The sequence below is a fragment of the Camellia sinensis genome, chromosome 14 (assembly GCF_055761805.1).
Source record: "Camellia sinensis isolate YWXY chromosome 14, ASM5576180v1, whole genome shotgun sequence".
Classification (NCBI taxonomy): domain Eukaryota; kingdom Viridiplantae; phylum Streptophyta; class Magnoliopsida; order Ericales; family Theaceae; genus Camellia; species Camellia sinensis.
The window spans coordinates 78,283,106-78,296,040 of record NC_138974.1 but is presented as its reverse complement, the minus strand read 5'-3'; the positions used below and the strand labels follow the sequence as shown (position 1 = coordinate 78,296,040).

The window sequence follows — 12,935 nt, the reverse complement described above, 5'->3', positions numbered from 1 at the left end:
TTCATAATAAACCTAGATGCATGTTTGGCATAGAGAAATGAAATAAATGTTGAATCATTGATGAAAATGGGACCTAAGGGTTGAAATGGTAATTATGGATAACGACCTAATTACATTGTTTGATTAATTGGGATAATTAATTGTGAGAAATGAGGAAATGAAATGTTGATTGAATATCCATTGTGCATTTATTTTCTGTTTAGAAATAACTGCTTTGGGCTATCGGTGGAGGATAGTCGTGATTGTTGTAGACAATGCATGATGATTAGGCAAACGGAAACTAATCAATGGAATGTGTCATGGAACTTGACGGTTGATAGAATACATTAACTGTATGTATTGAGTGATTGTATATAGAACCATTGTGTTTGTATACGTTATGTGTAGAGGAGGAGATGGGGGATGTACTCCGCAGTTTAGGGGAAGATGGGGGATGTACCTCTAAACCGGATAGTATTGGGAGAAGATAGGGGATGATCATTACCCATTCAAAAACCATTACACGATATTCAATTGAAATATGGTAATTGCTATTACTACTGTATACTGACCATCATTTGCTTCCTCTTTTGTTTCATCTCCTGATTTCTAGACAATATCTTTCAAACCAGTTGCAAGGTTCTTGTAGAACTATAATAAAGAATGTGCAATGTTGAGCTTAAAAATTATAGTCAATAGGATACAAAAGCAACACATGTGCACAAAGGGGATTCCATAACATGGGACAACTGTGCACAAAAAGGTAACAATTTGGTTGAACTTCCAATAAGGACAAGCCACAGAGCCTATAGTTAAAATTTCTGGAAACAAAACAGGTGGATGACAAGGATATGCCACTGTCCAATAGAAAATCACTTGCATTTGCTAATTGTAAAATCCAAGAAATTTTATGTAGAGCTTAATTAGGTGACATTAGCATGAATAGTAGGGTGCATAAAACCAATAAATAAACAATTGCATAAGCATTAAAACCTAGTGTACGTGTGTAACCATTGCAATGAGATTTCAGAACCATACCTTATGAAATTCTAAGGTGTCCCCTCCAGCCTTGAGAAGCTCAACCATGCAAAGTGAAAGTGAGGGAGCCATCTCATAAATCTGTAGGACATTATTTTCAGACCCAGTTTTAAACACTGCTTCACATGATAGTCTAGTGATTTTTCATTCAACAGGTGACTCCTGAAAGATCATACCTCTGTTGCAATAGATAAATAACCCTTGCACCCAGTTTTCTCCTCTTGAAGCTTCAGCTCAGGGTCTATCAAATATAATAGAGACAGTTATTAGTCACTCAACTATTAACTATTGGAAACATACATCATCAAACAAGTTAAAAAAACTAAATATCAACTGGTTCATTCATGATATGAGATAGGAACTCTGACTTAATTGACAAAAATGCATGGAATGCTCAGATTCTAAAGATCTCTACATCTGATAGCTCGGCTACCAAAACATAACAATCAAAAAGCTATATGCCTCTGACATACCATTTGCTTTTCAAACAGAGAACTGAGGTTGAGACCCTAAGATTTAGATATAAGTATTCAAAAGCATTCATGGAGACAAGATTCACAGGTTGTTCTTCCCGTCTTTCCACGACAAGGCTTTGAGTGTGCTGCACATCCAAACAAAAATCACAATTAAAGTCACCCCCAATGCCCTATTCCTCAATACTAACCGAAATGGTAGATGATCAAATGTTTTTTGACTAAAATTATAAACAAGATATAGTTACCCTTGATTCATTGAAAATAGCATCCACATTGTCGAGACAAACATCCTCGTTTTCAAAAACAGGAGGCTTATATCCCTTCTTAAACCACTCATTCTCAATGACCTCGGCAATGTTAATGCACTGTCTATACAATGAAATAACATTTGCAAAGCATTAGGTACTCACCTCACAGCTAAGTCCCACCAACTATGGTAGTGGTAACAGTGGTTATAAAATTTGTTTCAAATTGGATGTCTAACACCATAATCACCAAATTTTATCTCAACCCAATTTTTACAAAAGGCATAATCAATTGCATTAAATTGTAACATGGTAAGAACTTCAATTTTTTTTGTTCTTTTTTTTTTTTTTTTTTTTTTTTTTTTGGTTGAGGCAAATAGAACTAAATGACCAAATTATCAACATAAGAGTGAAATTACAATAACTACAAGGGTAATTTGCCTTCAAAATTAAAGACCAAACATAGCACTCAAATACTACAATTAAGCTTTTCATATCAGGGCAACAGACTAATAGCCAGATTTATGCAACATATAAAATTCATTCAGTGAACTTGCAAACTTCACTCCTTTTTGGCACAATTTCCCTATCAGTGGATATGTTTTAAATTCTTATACAACTGAGATTCACATGTAAACCACTAATTATGAGTGTTTTTAAGGACAAATAACAAACATTTGCGAACAGAGGATCTTTCACCATTACAATTCAGGCTGGAGAAAGGAGAAGAACAACACAACAATACCCAAAACAAAGATATTAAAATACTTGGAAAAAATACTACTAGTAGTAGAGAAGTGGCATGAATGAAATAAAACTAGTACCCAACAAGAATTTGCATGAGCACATCACCTCTCTTGGTAGGCAGGGTGGGTCTCTGGCTGGGCTGGAGGAGGGATATGTAATTTTACATGTTTAATATTCTAATTACCAATTAGAAAACACAATCTGTAATAAAGTAAGAGGGATGGACAAACTTGTGTATTACAAAACCAATCCTTTTTTCTCAATAGAGTAAACAATCTTTTCAACAAACTCAAAGGAGTCATTTTTCATCTTCTTCTGCTGCATATATATATATATATATATATATCCTTTCTAAACTATTTCAAAACACATTTCTCTGTACTTGCTAATACTAAATGGACTGTCAACAAATAAAATTCTATGTCAAAAACTAAAACAAAACACATTTTCCAACTGCTCAAAATAGTGTTGTGGCTTAAACACAAATCCAATCAAAACTAGAAGAGAATAACAAATAGAATTGACCTGATATTTGCAGATCTGATAGGAGAGATAGCAGATCTGAGAATAAGATCTAGGTCTCTATATCTTTTACTTCTACTTATGACTCATCTCAATTATATTGGCCGCTGCTTGTCCGGCGACACTGACACCGCACTCGAAACCCCAGACAAAATCCATCGTCATGAATGACAAGAGCTTTCCATGTATCCCATTGCATGGACTAGAACGAGCATGAGACCACAAACGAAGAGAAAGAACACAAAACAAAAGCAAAATTTCCAGAAATAAGCTAAATCGGGGGAAAAAATGCATATGAATTTCCAAACATCAACTTAAATATACTCCAAATCGTTATTTTAGCCATGAGATTTTACAGATCTTGAGTGAACTTAGCAAATCTAGATCAGAAAACCCTTACCTTGAGCCCTAGATCGATTTAGATCAGAGAGAGTCAAACAATCTCGAAGATAAACGCTCAAGTCAAGAGGGAGAACAGATTTTCCAGATCAAAATCATCAAAAATCGATGGAAATCAAAGAATCAGTCCTCAATCTCTGTCTCTCTCAAGTCACGTCTCTGCTCAATCCACAGATATCAAAGGATGTGCTTTATTTGTGGTTGTAGATTAGTTTTTGAAATAAAAAGTAAAATTTATTTGGTTTGCTTTTTTTAGATGGTTTTAAAAAAGGAAAATGTTTGAGGGCCCGAAATGCCTAGTTCAGATGTGGCTCGAAATTTTTTTTTTTTCTTTTTTTCTGCCATTTTCGACGCAGAGGAAGGTTGAAGCGGAGGAAGAGAGAGAGGGAGAGGATGTCACACCCTCAAAATAAACCCATTATATATATATCATTGGCATGCAATATTAAAAGAAACCAATTCATTATCTCATTCATCAGAGTATTACAAAAAGAAAACATTACATGTAATATCAAATTAAATGCCCTATGGGCATACATCTTTCCAAGCCAACACTTGGACACAAAAATATGAGTTCTAACTCAAATACAAATAAAGCCCTAGGCTTGAATGTTTATCAAATAAAAACAAATAGCTAAGGTAGTCTTCAAAATCCAAATCCTTCCAAGCTAAGTCCTTGGAGGTAGCTTATCACCTGGACCTGAAAATGATGTTCCCATAAAGGGTGAGCCACAGCCCAGTAGAAATATACTAAACCAAATATAAGCATTGATTAAAGGAATAGCATTCAATAGATGGTTAACCAAGATAATCAATTACATCATTTTACAGTCTCATGACACTACTGTCTAAGACACGTTTTACTTTCCAACTTTATCAATATGGCTCAGAACCTGGCCAAACTTACAACAGTGAACTATATATATCATATTCACATTCTTCCAATGTCAACAAACAGATGAGACTCAGGCTCAAATCAAAACACTTCATACTTCCAGTTTGACACACATTTTAGTGCTGTATCAATAAAAACACTTCAATATAAATAAGCACACATAAAAGTGATGCTAATGGAGTCCATCCCCTATCTCCTCCCAAACAAAATCCGGTTTAGAGGTCCATCCCCTATCTTCCCCTAAACCGTGGAGTACATCCCCTATCTCCTCCCACACAAAACGATGTATGCAAACACATAACATATACAACACACAATCAATACACATAATGTCTGTATTAATTCAGCAGTCAAAATTGATGACTTAATCAATGATTAGTTTCAGTTATCCCTAATCCACATGCAGTGTCTACAACAAGCACGGCTATCCTCCACCGATAGCCCAAAACAGTTATTTCTAAACTGAAAATAAATATATCAACAATTCAATAGGCGAGTGATTTAAATTATCCAGCTACGCCATTTAATCAATGAATTCCCCAATTCCATGAATTTAACCATATTTCCCCAATTCCATGAATTAATTATACAAATTAATTTATTAATACAACTAGGGTTTTTCCCAAAATTACCAAAGTACCCCCAACATATCAAAATACTAAAACTTAGAACAAAACTTATAAGATGGAGTAGGAAATCCCTACCTCGAAGAAAATAACCCGAATGGAGAAGACAGAGATGAATACCCAAATTCCAATGTGCTCCAAATCACTAAATGTTCAGATTAAATGGAAGCCTTCGACTCACTCTATCTTTTTAATAAAGGATCTAAGGTAGAAACTCACTCTAAGTAGATCAATCCTAAGAGAGAAGGTGTGTAGAGGGAGAGAGAACTCGTAACTAGGGTTTTGGAATTTGAAAGTGTATGAAAAATTGATCTGAAACACGCTGCTGCCTATTTAAACCTGACAGGCTCGCTCGAGCGAAGACTTGGTCGCTCGAGCGACCAGACACACGAAAACCTCGCTCGAGCGAAGAAAAGCTCGCTCGAGCCAAGAATGCAATGCTTCAGGTCTGCAACCCTGGAGCACGCTCGAGCGACAGAATGCTCGCTCGAGCAAGGAACTCGAAAACATACACCTCGCTCGCTCGAGCGAAGAAAATCTCGCTTGAGCGAATAAGCACTGCCCTCAGGTCTATACCAGACGCAGTCGCTCGCTCGAGCGAAGAAAATCTGGATCGAGCCAGAGGACACAAAAACAAACCTCGCTCGAGCGACCAAATCCTGGCTCGAGCGACCAACCCAAAAACTGGACAACAACACTTGGTTTACGAACCCAACCAACCTGAAACAAACCTGCCCAACACATCCTATAACTCCAAATGAGAAAATAAAGGACGACAACAACAAATATACAATGACAGAATAAACGGAACCCAAGTCTGGATACAATAATCAAATGGGAAAAGACCGGGGTCGCTATAACCTCCCCCCTTTAAAAGAATTTCGTCCCCGAAATTAAGCATAAGTTTTTTTTTAAAAAAAAAAACAGGTTTTTTTTTTTTTTTTTTTTATAATATGACAATTCAATAGTAAACAACTTGACCAAAACTGGTCATTTCATCTCTTATCAAGAAGCATCTCATAATGTGTATATAAAACAACATATATTTCAGCCTGCATCACTATTATGCATTATTCCTTTCAATGTTAGCAATTCTCATATCATATTCAATTGCATGATATATACAACACATTCAACAATGTAATCAACATATGCAATGTTACACTAAACTTCTATAATGAAGCAAGTTTCAAGATACACCCATTTACCAAAACATACTCAATGTTTTACAACTTAAGACATATGTAAGGCTCTTAAGTTCAACAATATTACAAAATCTAAATACAAGATTACAAATCGATAAACATGTCCGGGTATTTTTCGCGAACTTCCAACTCACGTTCCCAAGTGGCTTCCTCCACTCCGTGATGTTTCCACAAAACTTTGACCAAAGGGATGGTTTTGCCTCGCAAAACTTGATCCCGCCTATCCAAGACCCGAACCGGTCTCTCCTCATACGAGACATCCTCATCAAGCACTAAATCGGTCCAATCCAACACATGTGATGGATCCGGCTCATACTTCCGAAGCATACTCACATGAAACACGTCATGTACTCCGGACAGCTGCGGCGGTAAAGCTAAACGATAAGCAGCCTCGCCAATCCTCTCAAGGATCTCAAACGGACCAATGAACCGAGGGGACAACTTCCCGCTCTTCCCAAACCTCATCAAACCCCGCCTAGGTGATATCTTCAGAAAGACATGATCACCCACCTCAAACACCAAAGGTCTCCTCCTACGATCTGCATAAGATTTCTGACGACTCTGTGCTGTAACAAGCCTCTTACGGATAAGCTCAACTTTCTCCATCGTTTCCCTCACCAACTCCGGACCCAACAGAGGTGCATCACCCACCTCGGCCCAACAAACAGGAGATCTACACGGTCGGCCATACAAGGCCTCAAACGGTGCCATACCGATACTAGACTGGAAACTGTTGTTGTAGGCAAACTCCACCAACGGCAAGTGCCTCTCCCACGACCCACTAAAGTCTAGAACACAACCCCGAAGCATATCCTCAAGGATCTGAATAGTACGCTCGGACTGCCCGTCAGTCTGTGGATGATAAGCCGTGCTAAAGATCAACTTAGTGCCTAAGGCACTCTGCAAACTCTGCCACAAGCTGGCAGTAAAACGAGGATCTCTATCTGAGACGATCGTCACTGGGACCCCGTGCAACCTCACTATGTCCCGAATGTACAAGTCGGCAAGATGATCTACCGAATCTCTCACGCGCATATATAGGAATGAAGTGCGCCGACTTAGTCAACCGGTCTACAACCACCCAAACAGCATCACTACCCCGCTGAGTCCTCGGAAGACCCACAACGAAGTCCATAGTGACGTGTTCCCACTTCCACTCGGCAATAGGCAAGGGTTGCAATAAACCCGCTGGCCTCTGATGTTCGGCCTTCACTTGCTGACAAGTAAGACACTTAGATACAAAAGCTGCCACATCTCTCTTCATACCCCGCCACCAGAACTGGCGACCCAAATCCCGATACATCTTAGTGCCTCCCGGATGCACCGCAAGGCGTGAATGATGAAACTCTCGGAGTATCTCCTCTCAACAAGACTCCGGCACAAACAGACGGTCTCGGTATCTCACACTCAGGTCGGGATACACCGTCAAACCCTTCTCAACCTTCACACCGGAAATCTTCTCACGAAGGGTTTCTACCTCATGGTCACCCCTCTGAGCCTCTAACACTCGAGTCACGAGTGTAGGCTGTACAACAACAGAAAACAAGGCCGCAGCCTCAACGGATTCGCCCAGAAGTAAATTAAACTCCCCAAGTGACCCAACATCTCCCATTCTCGGATGGCTATACTAGCTATGTCACCAACAAGTTTCCTGCTAAGGGCATCGGCCACCACATTGGCCTTTCCCGAATGATAATGCAACTCAAAGTCATAATCCTCTATGAACTCCATCCACCTCCTCTGCCTCAAGTTCAAGTTTTTCTGTGTAAACAAATATTTCAGACTCTTATGATCCGAGAATACCTCGAATCTCTCACCATAAAGATAATGCCTCCAAATCTTCAAGGCAAATATCACAGCTGCTAACTCTAGATCATGCGTAGGGTAATTCTGCTCGTGAATTTTCAACTGACGTGAGCCATAGGCAACTACTTTCCCTTCTTGCATTAACACACAACCCAGACCCTCTCGTGAGGCGTCACAATAGACTGCATAACCCAACCCTCTCTCTGGAATAATCAATACTGGAGCGGTGGTCAGTCTAACTTTCAACTCCTGGAATGACTTTTCACAAGTCTCACTCCATACAAATTTGACTCCTTTCCGAGTCAATCTAGTCAAAGGCGAAACTAATCTGGAGAAATCTTTCACAAACCGACGATAATACCCAGCTAACCCCAGAAAACTGCAGATCTCAAACACACTCTTAGGTTGTGCCCAATCTTGCACCGCCTCAGTCTTGGATGTATCAACAGACACTCCTTCCCCAGAAACTACATGGCCTAAGAACTTGACCTCTTCTAGCCAGAACTCACACTTCCCAAACTTAGCATAAAGCTTATGGGCTCTAAGTAACTCAAGCACCACTCTCAAGTGTTCCTTGTGCTTCTCCTCAGAAGGTGAATAAATAAGGATGTCGTCCACGAAGACAACAACAAAACGATTTAAAAATTCCCGAAATATTCGGTTCATCAAATCCATAAAAACTGCCGGTGCATTGGTGAGCCCAAATGGCATCACCAGAAACTCATAGTGGCCATACCGTGTACGGAATGCCGTCTTCGGAATATCCTCCTCCCTGACTCTTAACTGATGATAACCCGATCTCAAGTCTATCTTCGAGAAACAACGGGAACCTTTCAACTGATCGAACAGATCATCTATACGAGGCATAGGGTACTTATTCTTAACCGTAGCCCGATTCAATTTCCGGTAATCTATACAAAGTCTCAAAGCACCACCTTTCTTTTTAACAAAGAGGGCCGGTGCTCCCCACGGCGAAACACTAGAACGTATATAGCCCTTGTCTAGTAACTCCTGGAGCTGAATCTTCAACTCAACTAACTCGGCTGGGGCAAAACGATAAGGTGCCATAGAAATCGGCGCCGTGCCGGGCACTAGGTCAATAGAGAATTCAATCTCTCGATGCGGTGGCAAACCAACAAGATCCTCGGGAAAGACGTCCGAGTACTCACAAACCACCCTTGGCAACACAATCTGAGTCTCATCATCCTCACTAATCGAAAGGTTAGCAAGTAGACCACTAAGCTCACTCCGTCCTCGCGGAACATACCCCGGTGGCAACACATTACCAACCCGGTCCCCCAGAAAATGAAAATACTCTCCGCTCACGGTACAACAAGTGACCCTCTGGCGGTAGCAATCAATAACTGCCCGGTATGACGATAACCAGTCCATACCCAAAATAACATCGAAACCCCTCACAGGCATAACTACAAAGGAAAATGGGATTCTATGATAATCAACCTCTATATCACAACCCCTAACACCTTGTTTCAAAATCAATTCACCCCAAGAGGTGACACTACACAAATAGGAGATGCTAACTGTGCTAACTCCAACTCCAAAACAGATGCAAATGCAGCAGACACAAAGGAATGGGATGCACCCGTATCAATCAAAACATTAGCAACCGAGTTGCAAAACAAGAAGGTACCTCTCACAACTGATGGTGCCAGCACAAGATCCTGCGCGGTAACAGCATACACGCGTCCAGATGACCTCTGATCAACCTGCTCACCCCTAGGAGCATAAGATTGCTGCACCAACTGGGACGATGAAGCCCCTTGATTGGCTCTTGAGGCCTGACCCGACTGAGCTGGCTGCTGACCCTGAATCGGCCTCAAACCAGATGCACCAGGTGTGCCACCCAACTGCGGGCAATACCTCTTCATATGCCCCGGCTGACCACACTGATAACACGAGAGTGGCTGGCCTCTACCCTGACTCTGGCTCTGAGATCGAGCCGAAGATGATGCTGCTCTCTGCACTCCTCCCCTCTGAGGACAAACTGGAGACTTGTGGCCCAGCTGGCCACACTTGAAACAGGTAATGTCTCCCTGACTGCCTTTCCCCGAACTAGCACTCGGCACAGGAAAAGTCGATCTAGAAAAGTTACCCTAAGACTGCTGAGGATTAAAACCCTTCTGTCTCCTACCATCACTCTGACCATCCTGACTTCTCTTGGAGCCCTTCTGTCCTTCCTCCTCCTCCTGCATCATGATTTCCATGTGGGCTGCAGCATCAACCATACGCCCATAATCCCGAATCATAGTTCCCCCAACTCTCAGCTTGAGGCCACGCCTCAACTTCTTCTCAAACTCGATACAACGGCATTCCTTAGACGCTACCAACTCAGGTGCAAACCTGGACAAGCTAGTAAATGCAGCCTCAAACTCGGCCACTGAAGAACTCGACTGCTTAAGGTGGCAGAACTGGTCTCGCAGCTTCTCCCTAACTGCTGGAGATAAGAACCTCTCCTGGAAAGCATTCACAAAAGCCTCCCATGTACCTCCTATACGACCCTTAGTGAACTTCCACCACTGACCCGCATCCCCCTTCAGCTGGAAAGATGCCAAGGTCACTTTCAACCCCTCATCTTCGATGCCAAGCATCTCAAACGTCTTCGTTGTCTGTTCAAGCCATTCATCTGCCTTAAGCGGCTCTTTAGGATCACCCACAAATTCATCCGGATTAGACCGAAAGAACTCCCTCTTCAGAAAGGAAGGTCCTGCATCCGCAACAACAACCCGAGCTTGATTCTCAGCTCTGAGAATGCCTACTGACTCCCTGAATGCCCCTGCTATCTCTCGGGCTAGAGCGCCCATAGCTTGCTGGCCTACTGGCTCGGCCACATTGGCCTGGCCAATACCCTCCTGAACTGCCGGAATCTCCTCTGGCACAGGCACCTCCTGCCTACCCGGCCTACCACGCCTACCGCGTCCTCGTCCTCGTCCTGACATCCAAATAAAGGAAACAAAGACGTTAGCACATTAATAAATGTGCCGAAGCTAAACACTCGCGTCCTAATGCATTGGACAACAATAATTCATTCCACGTAAGCACATAATCACATAAGCACCTACGAATTTCATTCCTGGATAATGATAGTCCCAATGCGTTACTATAGTTCCGGTTGGAAGCAACAGTGATCAAGTGCCTTTCCAACAAGACTACTAGAAACTCAAGGGTCCAATCAACATCCTAGAAACTACATTCCATACCCACATAATCACATAAACATGTTATCACATAAGCATATAACATTACACTAAGTCTCTATCAAACGAGACGAACCCAATGTGATACTAATCACTTCCCACGTACCCAAAGTATTCAAACCCGGTACGCTCTGATACCAAGTTGTCACGCCCTCAAAATAAACCCATTATATATATATCATTGGCATGCAATATTAAAAGAAACCAATTCATTATCTCATTCATCAGAGTATTACAAAAAGAAAACATTACATGTAATATCAAATTAAATGCCCTATGGGCTTACATCTTTCCAAAACAACACTTGGATACAAAAATATGAGTTCTAACTCAAATACAAATAAAGCCCTAGGCTTGAATGTTTATCAAATAAAAATAAATAACTAAGGTAGTCTTCAAAATCCAAATCCTTCCAAGCTAAGTCCTTGGAGGTAGCTTATCACCTGGACCTGAAAATGATGTTCCCATAAAGGGTGAGCCACAGCCCAGTAGAAATATACTAAACCAAATATAAGCATTGATTAAAGGAATAGCATTCAATAGATGGTTAACCAAGATAATCAATTACATCATTTTACAGTCTCATGACACTACTGTCTAAGACACGTTTTACTTTCTAACTTTATCAATATGGCTCAGAACCTGGCCAAACTTACAACAGTGAACTATATATATCATATTCACATTCTTCCAATGTCAACAAACAGATGAGACTCAGGCTCAAATCAAAACACTTCATACTTCCAGTTTGATACACATTTTAGTGCTGTATCAATAAAAACACTTCAATATAAATAAGCACACATAAAAGTGATGCTAATGGAGTCCATCCCCTATCTCCTCCCAAACAAAATCCGGTTTAGAGGTCCATCCCCTATCTTCCCCTAAACCGTGGAGTACATCCCCTATCTCCTCCCACACAAAACGATGTATGCAAACACATAACATATACAACACACAATCAATACACATAATGTCTGTATTAATTCAGCAGTCAAAATTGATGACTTAATCAATGATTAGTTTCAGTTATCCCTAATCCACATGCAGTGTCTACAACAAGCACGGCTATCCTCCACCGATAGCCCAAAACAGTTATTTCTAAACTGAAAATAAATATATCAACAATTCAATAGGCGAGTGATTTAAATTATCCAGCTATGCCATTTAATCAATGAATTCCCCAATTCCATGAATTTAACCATATTTCCCCAATTCCATGAATTAATTATACAAATTAATTTATTAATACAACTAGGGTTTTTCCCAAAATTACCAAAGTACCCCCAACATATCAAAATACTAAAACTTAGAACAAAACTTATAAGATGGAGTAGGAAATCCCTACCTCGAAGAAAATAACCCGAATGGAGAAGACAGAGATGAATACCCAAATTCCAATGTGCTCCAAATCACTAAATGTTCAGATTAAATGGAAGCCTTCGACTCACTCTATCTTTTTAATAAAGGATCTAAGGTAGAAACTCACTCTAAGTAGATCAATCCTAAGAGAGAAGGTGTGTAGAGGGAGAGAGAACTCGTAACTAGGGTTTTGGAATCTGAAAGTGTATGAAAAACTGATCTGAAACACGCTGCTACCTATTTAAACCTGACAGGCTCGCTCGAGCGAAGACTTGGTCGCTCGAGCGACCAGATACACGAAAACCTCGCTCGAGCGAAGAAAAGCTCGCTCGAGCCAAGAATGCAATGCTTCAGGTCTGCAACCCTGGAGCACGCTCGAGCGACAGAATGCTCGCTCGAGCAAGGAACTCGAAAACATAC

At 40.8% G+C, this 12,935-nt stretch overlaps 1 long non-coding RNA gene across 2 annotated transcripts; it reads right to left on the bottom strand.

The window, feature by feature from the left end:
• Positions 1-497: 497 nt before the first annotated feature.
• On the bottom strand, positions 498-3,600 carry LOC114257033 (uncharacterized). 2 transcript variants are annotated; one of them, XR_014350952.1, is made up of 6 exons: positions 3,408-3,600; positions 1,739-1,862; positions 1,491-1,618; positions 1,194-1,258; positions 1,018-1,098; positions 498-630 (listed from the first exon to the last, which is right to left on the bottom strand). It is a non-coding gene; the product is annotated as an uncharacterized LOC114257033 (long non-coding RNA). The 2 variants fall into 2 exon arrangements; XR_014350951.1 differs by lacking the exon at positions 498-630 and having other exon boundaries at positions 639-1,098.
• Positions 3,601-12,935: the final 9,335 nt, after the last annotated feature.